Raw genomic sequence first — 12,510 nt, forward strand, 5'->3', positions numbered from 1 at the left:
GAATTATTTGAAAGTAAGAGCAATGTCTGGACCTAAGTGCAAACCCTCAAATTCCAACAGGTCAAGTTTCAACACATATACTTCCAGGTCCGATTATCCACTTTTCTACCATCCCTCTCCTGTGCACCTTATCTCACAGCTGACCTTGGGCCACAGCCCCATATCACCAACCATCCAGCTCTACTTTCATTATTCCCGTAAAAAACATTAGTACAATCACCTTCAAACCTAAAACATTGAATATAGCAGTAAATATAATTAGCACGCACCTTAAAATATGTTTCACAGTTGCCCTAATGACCTGACTGCTAATTAAATAAAAACAGAAAGACAATGACAGGGCTGGTTTTAGCGCTAGTGCAAACGTTTTTTTGGCGCCCCACCATTGACCTTTTTCTCCGCAGACACCATTACTACCAACCTCCAACAGTGCCCCTCATCTCTCCGTAGCCACTCTCTCATATGCATTTCATTTGTTGTATAGCGCTACTCATATCAGTGTAGGGTGTCACGGTACTTTACTTCACACACACATTATACAGAGACAATGAATCATACAAGTATGTAATTCATTCTATAGGGAATGTCACATGAGCCAATGAGGATTACAAGGTGAAAGAATTACATGTCATCCATACTGGTGGGCAGTATATTTTAAGAGGGTTTGGGCAGGGGAAGCACAAACTAAGGATTTAAAGCATACCCCAGTGGTTGGGGGTGGCTTTACTAATAAAAATGTATATTGGCCCAAACTCTTTTTAGCAACATTAAAATAATGAAAGACTGGGGAATGTCTAACTATATAGTTCACAAAAAAAGTGAAGTTCTGACTATACCATTCATGTTTGTATGCAGCTCTTTGATGACATTTCATAGGACACTGTCCTATGTTAGGATTGTAACTTCTGAACTGCAAGTAACACAAGAATCTCAGTGACAAAGGCAGTAACCCACTGAGCTATCCAAATAAAATATAGCTTATCTGCATTTCAAAATTACCAACAGGCAAGGACTGCTCTCCAGCAGGATCATTAATCACCAGTTCTCTGGACATTTGTTATTGTTGTGTTGCATTCATGGCCATGATAATGATACAAACAATGTAAATGAAGCATACACAAAGTATGTCCCTTGCTGGGCCTGTGCAGATATTTAAAATTAAAACAAATAGTAACACATTCTCTTACCTACTCCTTGTGTCACAGCCTGATCTGATACGCAGCTGCAGGAGTCAGAAAGGGTGAATCGGAATAAACAAACATATTTTCTCAAATGCTGAACAGAAATGGAAATATCCACGCAGCACAGGACGGTAGGCAAAAGTTACTCGGTGTCAAATAAAGAACATGTTCCCTTCGCCATGCCCTATTGTACTTGCATGACACAGCCCACTTGAGCCCGACCCAATAAAGCATCTCCCAGAATATGAAGAAAAACAACTTTCGGGGGAACGTTTTAAATCAAAGTGGCCATTTTCTATTGCCCTTCATGTCCTCACTGCGAGGGCCAATGCTCATGTTTGGGTGGGCCAGGCTCTTGTTTGGGTGAGCCTGGCCCACCCGGCCCACCCTCTAGAACCGGGCCTGGCATCATTGGTAGAGCGATAGGCCATCCAGTAGGAAGAGATAACTTCCAGAAAGGATTGGTCACCTGTTATGAAACCTGCTGCAATGAATGCTCACTGGGTAACAGTTAAAGGAAATCACTTGAAATGTAAAGCCAAAAAGTTAAGTAATGTACATTCGCCTGTAAGCGAAATCATACAATTAAAGCGTGAGGTGCAAATAGCGTTGCCATCTTTCCAACAGAAAAATACTGGGCATGTTGTTGTTGTTTTAAGAGTCTGCAAAGACCTGGACATGATACAAAATAGGAGTATAAACAAAATCGTGTGTATTCATTTGTAACATTACTTTACCTCCTTTGTTTACTTTAATTATCGGTCATAGATCTTTCATGCCGCTGCGGAAGACATTTAAAAGTGTTTTCTGTTTATACTTGCGGTTTCAGGCATGCTTAGATAGATGCTAAAAAATACCGGCTTCATTGTGATTTTGCTTATTTTTGTCAGAACTAAAATACCGGTGGTGCCGGTAAAAAAAACGGTCAGGTGGCAACCTTACCTGCAAAGCTGCCAAACAGACAACTGAGATCTCAATTGTTGTGGTCATAGTGGGCGACTGCCTGAAATGCCACGGCTATATAGAATAAATAACCGTAGACCGTGAATTAATCAGTACTTATTCTTCAGTAAGAAAAAATTGTCACGTCGCCACCCACAGCACCGCCCCCTGCATAGAGGTGGCTCTATTATAGGACCTGCTCCCCGCTGAATCCGTGTGACTGGCTCAGTAGCACTACCGCTGGCATCATTAGAACGCCTCCTCCCTTCACCTTGACCGCCCTCGTGTTTTTTAAGCACAACGTCAGGTTCTTAAATGTTCTGTTGCCTAATCTGGAAAGGCACTAGGGCCTAGCAGTGGTCGCTGGATAGAAAGTTTAGAAGGGAGCGGTTCATAAACCGAGTTCGAGGGAATAGGTCGGAGGCCGTGGGACGAAAGAAAAGACGTTGCTGCCATAATGAAAGAACATGCAGACACACTGGATTTTACCTGGGGTAAAGCTCAAGAGGTAGAAATCATGTAGGGGCAGGACGTGTGCGACAAGGGGCGCGGCTGACATGGGGAGGCAGCAAGTGAGCAGGGACTTTAGAGCACCGTCCCAGCCGATTGGAAGGCTGTCACATTAGGCGGTGCTTGAAGGGCTAATGCGGGCAGTCCATAGGTTGACATATTTGATGGGCGAGACTTGCTAGACTAGACTGCTTTGCGGTCGGGGCTTATAGGTGTGTCTATCAAAATATGGGCGGGATTTCGGTCCAGGAAGGGCAAACCAATATCGCAGGTGGGGGAGAGTCGAAGATTGAGAGAGAGTGTGGATCGAGAGGGTTAGAGGAGAGGCCCGAGTCTGGAAATCAGTGCATCGGAACGCAGGGAATTCATTGACGCGGCAGCTGAGTGGTTTATCAGCGTCGGGTCCCCTGGGACCTGAGTCCCCTACTAAGGGCCCAGTTGGCGCTTTCCGCGCCGGACAGCAGAGGGCTGCAGTGTTGGGCGCGCGCCGGGCTCGTGCCGCTGGCAGGTTGCTGGGCGCGCGCTGCAGCCGTTGGACGGCTGCGGAGGGAGGACGCGCGCCCCGTGGAGGTGGCATTAGATTGATGCCCCGGCCCTGTGGAAGGAGACGGGTGACGACTGGAGTTGATCGTGGATCTCCGACGTCGGTGGTGAAAAGGCCGCACCTGCTGGACCAGACGGGTGAGTGTCTGACGGGATCCGTGTTAGGGCACTACGCGCGCGTTCACCAACTGGGCCCGGGCATCCGTTCCTCCAGTTCTATTTCACCGGGATTCTCTCTGTACCTTGGTATCGCTCCAATAAATCATTCGGGGGTGATGTTTAACCTGAAATAGTGATGGGTTATTTTGCAGCGAAAAGATGGGTGGGGGTTACACTAGATGCAGTGAAACAGTATAGAGACTTTCGTTGGTAATGTCTTGAGTGCGGTTGAATGAGTGCTTTAGCTGGCGATGTACGCGGTTTAATTGCCTTGTATGTGGTGGTATTGGTGCTGAGGAGGCGGTACTGCACATGAAAGTGGGTGGTATTTGTCTCGGTGTTGCCATGCAAAGGTGTGTGCACTGGTGGTGTGGTAGCGATGTTAGACCTGGTAGATTACTGTCCGCGAGCTGCTGCTTAGAAGGGGCGTTTTGCCTCACTGCGTTGCCGAGTTGTATTATCTGGGGTGGCTTGGCCCGGTCTAAGAAGTGCAGTTTAGTGGTACATTTTGTTATTGTTTGTTGTCCTCAAGTAGCTCACGAATTGTCTTGTTGGTTCGATGCTGTCCCCGTAAAGTGTGTGTGGAGGGAAAATTTTGGTTTCTCGGTGTTGCTGTGTGTCTGGTGATATATTTACGTCTCTTTTCCATTGTTGATGGTGTGGCTCCATACTCGATCATACATGCGTCGCCTGGTTATTTGTGTTCCTGGCCTTTATTTCGGATATGATTTCGTGCTTTGCCGACAGGGAATCCTCCCACACGACCCTGACCAATTTGTGGGTGTTTTGCCTTCTTGTACCTTGCAATGGTAGTTGGAATTGAATCCAGGTGATTATTGCGCTTCTGTTCTCTTTCCGGGCACATCATGGGAAAAACCTTGACTACTGGATTTTTCTGAACGGTAGATTTGCTGCTAGGCCGCAGTTTGCGAGGCTTGTGAACTGTCTATATAGACGATGAATGAACAGAGGCCGCGGGGAGCCAGCTTGACTTCGAGCTCAGAAGCGTCTTTGTGAAGCACTGGTGTGGAGGACGTGGGAGAGACCCAAGGAGAAAGCTAAAGCTGGGGGGACCTGCGGAATCACCTGGAGTATGTTAGAGCCACGACGGGCGCTCTTTAATGGAGCCCAGGAGCTTCCCAGGGCACGACAGAACACGGGCTCCTTTGTGACCTGGAAGAAAGGGCTCTCCTGCAGGACCGTGGAGCAAGGGAAGAAAATGAACGCCGGCGGGAGCTGGAAGAGGGGCAAATGCAGCAGGGTCTGGTGTAACAGGAGAGCAGAGGCTCCTGCAGGGTTTGAGGACATGCAAGAAGTGCCATCTACAGGAGCTTGCGAGGCTTGTCTGCATTAGGTTCTTTTAGCTTATGTCAGTAGAACAGGCCCCTGGAGAAGCTAATGTGGACTCCTCAAGAATGTGGGAGCTGGTTAGAAGAGGAGGTTCGACAAGATCTGGCAGAACCTGAAGCCAGGATATAAAAGGTTATTCGGGATACAGGAGCAGTAGGAGTTCCGTACGACTTGGGAGCAGAGAATGGAAGTTCCGGAGGGAGGTGGTAAACGGGTTTAGATTTTTTGAGGTGCCCCGGCGGGATATTTGGCGTGGCAGAACAGACTGTTGAATGACAGGGTAGTATGACAGACAGGGGGATCTCCCGGAGGACCTGCAAGCAGGCGGGAAAGGGGGACCATTAGTGAAGGTGTGTATGCGGAGAGCGCAAAACAGGAAATTGGAGCGCCTCATAGGCCTGTGGTACATAGAATGCAGTGCAGGAACTCCCGCAAGCCTTGGAATTTAAGGCGTGTCGTGATTTACAGACGATGGAACCGACAGTACAGCGCAGAGGACAACTGGCTGTCGTGGCAGAGTAAAGGGTACAGACAGCAGGCCTGGATTCGGGGTGGTTGTGCATATGCTGGCCAGGGGTGAACAGGTGCATTTGAGTAAGAATGAAGGTGCACGGCCAAGCCCCATGTTCGGCAGGGGATTGTACGGGGGGGGGAGAGAGAACGCACAGCCGGAGCCCTCAATTGGCCAGCCGGAATGCAGGGGTCTCAGGCTGCGCAAGGACCTATTTTTAACATGTTATTCCTGCTCTGGAGCGTGGGGGTTGGTTGTCTGGAGCGGGATTGCTTTACAGCCGCTCATGGTGAAACGAAGAGTTCAGTTTCAAACCTGTTTAAACATTGCAGTATTTTGTTAAAATGGCCGTTGGGTGTCTACGTGTGCCACCTGCGAAGCCACCGAGCTCGGACTTCGTGCAAAGAATGATTAGTTCAGATCTTTTAAAGGGAATACACCTTCCTGCTATATATATCACACCATAGAGCTGCTGTCCTGTCTGTTCCCTTCGCTGCGAAAACTTTTACACGAACGCTCTTTTTCTTTTAACTGTGTGGGTTCGTACACCAGAGAGCAACGTTTCCAGCTGTTAGAAGCTCCTATTGATGCTTACATGGAGTATTGGAGACTGCTGAATTCAAATAGGATAAATATGCAGGGAGTTGACAGAATTCTTAGCTTTTACCAGTAGTTGCAAACATTGCAAAAATAAAAATAGCTCAAAAAATTTCGCAACGTGCCCCACCATGAATATTTGTGGCAATTTCATGCAGAGATATTGCGCTTAGTGGATTCTGATTTGGTGGAGATTTGATATCATCACCTTGAATATTTTTAGGCCAATTAATGTAGAGCTGTTGTGCTCGGTGGATTATGATTTTGGTGGAGATTGTGTTTTTGTGTGAGTAATGAATTGTTTGTTGGTGTTTTGTCGTAGATTATTTGTGTATCGCGTGTTCCCCCGTTGCAACTTCAAAACGCTGCAGTGGGAGCAGGGGAAAAGAAGAACACGGGGAATGGTAGAAGAATGAGATGCCATAGCCTGCTCTGACGGTGCTTCAAATCGCTGGTGAGGGAGCGGTATGCTGCTCTGACGGTGCTTCAAAGCGCTGGTGAGGAAACGGTAGGCGTCGATGAAGGGAATGTCTGAGAAGTAAGGAGGTGTGTATTAGATCATGTTTAGCTTTTTGTAGCCCTAAAAGTACTCTTGGGCCGCTTCAGTGTACCAACCAACGAGCAGTAGTTAAAAGGCTATATGATATGCCATATGTGTTGACGGTGTTACCCGAAGACGACTTTGTAGCACTAAGGGGTAAATGGAAAAGACATAGGAGACTGTGGTTTGGAATGTAGAATGGTGACTGGCTGGCTAGGAGTGGGAAGTGATGGCAGGTAGGGTGTTTGTGTGAGGTGGACTCTGGGTTAAACAAAACGACTTTCACCAATCCAGTCGGTATACGAGATTAGACTTTAAAAAAACATACGTATTAGTTCCTGCTGTATTGAAAAAGTTCTTTTGGTTCTGCTTCCGAGTGCGCGCATTTGTCATTGGAGTACTATGTTAACTGCACATTTTACTTGCTTAATAATATGTCAAGCCTTAACGACTTAGTTTTCCGCTCGAGTTATTTGCCCGTGGTTATTTTCTTTTGGTCAGCCGTTTGATCTTAATGGCCTTTTTACTGCTGCGTCGAAGGGCTGTGGAACAGTGATATCTGAAAAGTTTGGCTTTTAACATTAAACTTTCTTGAACAGAAGCATCATGCACTTTTCACTGCTAGATACCAAAGTTTAGTCTCTGTTGTACATTGTTCATGCTGGTTAAGAATATACAGTACACATAACTGTATACACACAAGCCAGGTCATACTGATGAGTTATCTTGTGTTTACCATTTTTGTTTTTGACACGTTTGCTTGGAGGAGACTGTCCACTCTAAGATACTGTATCCCTTTAAACGTCTGATTTCTAACTGCGTGTTCTATTCTGCATTTTTGTTGGGGTAAATATTCGCTTGAAAAATGTCTCAGCTGTAGCCAGTGTATAATTGTTTGTAATAAATTCCCGATAATGAGCTCTGCTAAGAGCTGGGAAAATCTGCTGCCACGGTTCAGTGATCCAGATTAATTCGTAGTCTTAAATTGCTACCGACCAGTTTGCAAACAGATTTTATAAGTATCCGAGTACAGAGTCTATTTTGGTCTGATTTCTATGCCATAGTTTTTCCAACCTTTGTGCACGCTAAAAAAAAAAGTGGCCTACATTTGCATATTGCCTTTCCTCAAAACACTGCTTCAGCGAAGTTTTATAAACGCCTGAAAACAAGTGATGCCACTTCTGCTCAGGCCCTCTGCCCATCTGAACACACCAGACACAGCCCAACTCGCCCCCCCTCCCCAGGCTGCCAAAAAAACAGCCCACAGCTGGAATTTCGATACCCGCCTCGGCCATTGCCCTCCTTACCAATCCGACCTTGCATTCGGACAGTTTGGTGATAGCATAGTGTCCTCTCGGAATATAGTGGTGTGCTCTCCAAAGAGCTTTGAGAATCTAAACTACTCTTTGTTGGTAAAATTGAAAAGATTCACTCGGTCAGGGTACCGTTTTACATGCAGTCATTGTCTCCTAACACCCATTCTCTGAACAGAGGCTTGCCTATTTGAACTCTTTATAGTTGGTCAAATTAATCTCTACTGAAACGTCTTAAATTAAAGTAATCTAAACCTGAATCTGAGGGAACCTGTTCCCACCTGTGTAAACATGCTCTCATTATTTTTTAGTCTGTCTGTGAGGACAGTGACATGATAATTATAAAGGTTTGAAAACGTCTGTCCAGAAAAGCCCTACCACTGAGTTATTCAATGTTCCACCAATTGACACTCCTGTAGTTTCAAAAAATGACTTAATCGATTTTCACCAACTTTAAAACTTTCAGTATTCTCGGTTAAATGCTTTCAGCAGTTAATGGGGGGGGGGGGGGGTATTAAGGCAATGCAGTGGGGGTCAAAATCAGCACTCCTGTAGTTTTGGGGTCTACTTTCTCTATTGCCAACAACGATGCAGCTTTCTTACTAGTGGTATTCAACTTTTCAAAGGCTTTTGACACAGTGGGCCACCACACCTTTCTGCAGCATCTGTCCACAATGGTAAAAAACTCTGAATGCTACACGATGCTTTCAGTGTCTCTTGAGCCCTATTAGGCTAGATTGTGGAGTCCCAGAGTTTGTTTCTGGCTTCAGCCTTTTTCTGTCTATGCGGTTACTCCCTTCTCAATCTTTCCAAGGGATACATGTCAATCCAATCTCATCCCCATCCAGTTTATATTAAATTTTCCTCTGACCGTATGCAAATGGTTAACTGGAACATTGACTAGTAGACTTTTTAGCTATGGATTACTTGTAATTATCGCCAAGTTAACAGCTAATTTTTTTTAATGATTTTTGGTCGAAAAATCAGCCTCCATTAGCAGCCACCCCAGAGTCGAACATCTTTGATGTAGATTTCCAGTTCCATAGATAAAGTGAGCAAGCTTGGCAGCCTTCTTACCTGGGTTAATCTGGTAGTAAAAAAACTGCAACTATAAGCTCTGCAAAATAAAAAGTTCTTTTTTTCATCTTAATAAAAACAGATGTTAGTGGTCAGAGTGGCAGTGCCGGATCTTTGAAGTGTCCCTTACCCTAGGTTACTAACCAACCTGTGGGGTTTGACCAGAAAGCTCAAAATACAGCTATAAGTTATGACTGGCATAGCCGAAAGAGACTGTGTATCAGCCGTTGTAGGGTTCTGCATGGGATAGATTGTATTTTTTTTAAGATGGCATGTCTCGCCTCTTAAGATCATAACCATCTGGCAGCTGTTCTCATGTACCCAAAATTCTACCCCAGGGCTTGAGGCGAGCAAACCTTTTCAGTTCAGTGCCTAGTATCGACAGCTTGCTTCCCATGAATATCAGACTATTCTTCAGGAAACAGATGAGCACTTACTAGTCTGGTTCGCTACACAGTTTTAAGAACAGCATCAAGAAACCAATTGGAATAGTGTATCTTAAGTGCTGCCAGCCAGGTGAAAAACGGGCCATTGTTGCCAAACCCACATACATGTCTTCTTATCATGGTGTATTCTGAGTGACTGATGAGTCTGTTCTCCACATATAAATCTGCCAGTGAAAGCATTCAGGACTTATGAGTAAAGAGACACCCCTTAGGAAAAAAATAATGCCATATGTGATGTGGGAAATTCTTGTGAATAATATGAGGGCACTGGATCAAGAAAAACGCATCTCAATTATTTCACCACGTGATTGTTGTGGAAACTGTGAAAGTTAAAGTTGTGATTAGGTACCTGTAAGCAGTGTTCAGGAGAGAATGTTTTCTAGCTCCAGTAAGGAAGGTTTCTTTGTAGTGCCTCAGTTTGAGTTCAGTCTGAAGTTCCATTACAAAAGTTTCTAAACTTTGCCTTACAAAGGAAGGGTTCCACTGTACCTCGAGTGGATTACTTAATTGGAGACTTATGCCCTTTGTCAGCTGATTGTCTTGGTGAGATAATTGAGAGGCAGGGAACGGCGTCGCTAGGAGGTCCTATTAAATTTCTCCCACCCACCATCCGCTAAAGCAGAAGTTCTTGCGTAATGTGCTTGTTGTTTGCGGTGTTTTTTCTCCCACAACAGGATAATGTTTTGTGGTAATAATGTTTTCTCTCCTAAAACTGGAATGTATTATTGCTTATTTTACAGGTTCACCACTTATTGTCGTTCAATTTTAATTTTGTCGTATTTGATAGTGCTATTGCTTGTTCGGCGGTAAAGTCATGATTGGTGAGCTTAAATTTTAAGTTCTTTGGGGGCGCCGCCATTTTTTAATGGGGACGCCCGGTGGGGAGGGACAAGTCGTCTCTCATAAAACTTCAGGGGCAGTTATAGCCGGTTGGCTGGAAGGGTGCAGGGGAAGGGGAGTTAAACTTTCCGGTAGGCTGGTTGGCCACCCCGCAAGCGCACACGGGCGCAAGTAAGCTGCGCATGACTGCATGGGCCCCTTATGGAGATAATTCTCTGGGCGTGGGGGGTGTTCGCAGTGGGGGGGGGGGGGGAGTACCCTCCCGGGGAACCGGGCTCCCTGCGCATGTGTAATCTGGTTATGGAGATAGTTTTCTGGGCTTGGGGGGGGGGGGGTGAGTACCCTCCTGGGGAACCGGGCCCCCTGCGCATGCGCACTCTGGTTGGAGTGCGGGCATAGCTTGATCAGGATCTGGGGCCTGTTATGACCTTGCCGTGGGCTCAAACTGGGATACGCAGCAAGATAATGATATTGGTTTAAAATGTTTAGTGGAGGATAGGAATGTCTATGTATTAGAAACTTGTTAAGGTTAGGCAACAAGACCTATGTACCTATCATCATAACTGTTGGACTTTCTGCTTATTGTATACTGTGAATATACTGTATTGTTTGAATATTAATTTGTTAACTTTAATAAATGCAGCCGGGGTTTACGACCCCTAAATTAAAAAAAAAAAAAAAGTTGTGTTTTACGCATTGTTCGCTTTAGTGGATGATGGGAGGTGAGCACTTTGGGACACCGAGGTGGGCCCCATCTTCATACAGGGAGGGGTACACAGTTGGAGGGGGACTAGGCCGTACCTGGCCATAATGCTTGCTGCAGAAGTGTTTAGTGAGCTGTCAGGCAGAAGTTTGAATCTGGGTAAGTCAGATTCAGCCCTCCAGGTCGTTAATGTGGATATGATTAAATTATTTATAAGCAATACCATTTTTGACAGTAGTTAGAAATGCCAGAAGTGTAGTGTGACGCTCTATATTTACAGTCTTTTTGACTGCACAATCTTGAATGTGTTTTCATCCAGTTTTAGTGAAGACGTTGTGATGTTTTGGCATTGTGTTCGAAAGATTACACATTTAAGGTAGTCTCCGCTCCTTTTCTAAATATTTCTTGAGAGAAAGCAAGAGGGGTTACCCTGTATATCTAAAATGAAACACATGACTCCATTTTCTTTTGAAGACCTCAATTTCTGAAATTTCCCTCTGGTCGCCTGCAACCTTAACAACGAACCCATCCGTTGATAGCAGTTATTTTCCAAGCCCATTATGATCTTGATTTCATCGTGCAGTTTCCCCTTTACTTTCTGATCTATTTACAAGTGTGCTACTAAAGAACCAAATAAATCAGATTCATAATCTAATATTCATTATTTCCCAGTTGTTTCTTCCATAAGAGGGACACTTATGGATCTTCAAAATTAGCTTCCAAAGCTTTGTGCAAGTTATCATACTTGCTCCAAGAAAGTGTCAATTATTGGTCACGCCCATATTATATAGCTGGGGTCCACACGCACGTGACATCGTGGGCATTGATTACAAAAATCATAGATTTAAGCTAAGCACTTTTGGTGTAATAAAATCTTTTGAATGAAAAATATTGTGTACAAACTTTTCCAGTTTCGCCATTATTAGTCGTTGCATGGGGATTGATTTAATGCACTGTAAAGAAAAAGTATACCATCAGAGTTAAATGCAGTTTGTATTAGCATGTTGTAATGAACTGCTGGCTAATAGGCTAGAAAATTGTTAATAAAACGTTAAAGATTGATTGATGTGAAACTTGTATAGCGCAACTGTCGCCCTACGAGCATCCTGGCGCTTTAGACTGGAGAAACATACCAGGGGACAGTGGGAGAATCAAGGGAAGGGCGCAGGTTTAGACTTTGATATACAGCCAGGTTTTAAGCCCCTTGCGAAATTCGAGCAGGCAATTGCATTGCCTCAGATTCTGAGGGAGTTTATTCCACATGCCAGAAACCACTATGCTGAAAGCCCTTCCGCCCACCCTGGAGCGTTTAAATCTCGGGACTACCAATAGACCAGCTGTGGATAAACGGAGCTGCCTGATGGGTTGATGACGAGCAAACTTTGCCTGTAGGGGGACTGGACCCAGTCCATGCACTGCTTTGAAAACCAGACACAGGGACTTAAAGGAGACCCTTTCCTTGACAGGTAGCCAATGTAGGACCCTCAGTGCTCCAGTAGCCGAGGAGCTGCGTCGCCTATCAAGAACTAATTTGGCTGCAGCTGACTGGATCCTTTGCAGTCCCTGGAAGATATACTGCGGGGCCCCCAAATATTGGGAATTGCAATAGTCCAGCCTGCTTAGCACCGTAGCTCGCGACTCCCTAGGAAGTAAGGGTAGAATGCTGCGTAGCAGACGTAGAAGGGCAAAGCAAACGTTAGCAGTCTTATTAGCCTGGGATACCATCTGGAGGTCATAATCAATAATCACCCGAGATTGCGTACCTTGCTGACCGGAATCAGAGGTTCTTCCTCTGGA

At 45.2% G+C, this 12,510-nt stretch overlaps 1 protein-coding gene across 6 annotated transcripts in view; it reads left to right on the forward strand.

The window, feature by feature from the left end:
- The first annotated feature begins 2,506 nt into the window (after window positions 1-2,506).
- DAG1 (dystroglycan 1) overlaps window positions 2,507-12,510 on the forward strand; it is a 134,224-nt gene continuing 124,220 nt past the window's right edge. The window contains exons 1-2 of one of the 6 annotated variants that reach the window (XM_085625125.1): window positions 3,730-3,836; window positions 6,116-6,339. The gene's annotated coding sequence lies outside the window, so the exon portion shown is untranslated. The other 5 variants (XM_085625123.1, XM_085625124.1, XM_085625126.1 and 2 more) reach the window with 5 other exon arrangements.

Source organism: Triturus cristatus, chromosome 9, assembly GCF_964204655.1.
Source record: "Triturus cristatus chromosome 9, aTriCri1.1, whole genome shotgun sequence".
Lineage (NCBI taxonomy): Eukaryota > Metazoa > Chordata > Amphibia > Caudata > Salamandridae > Triturus > Triturus cristatus.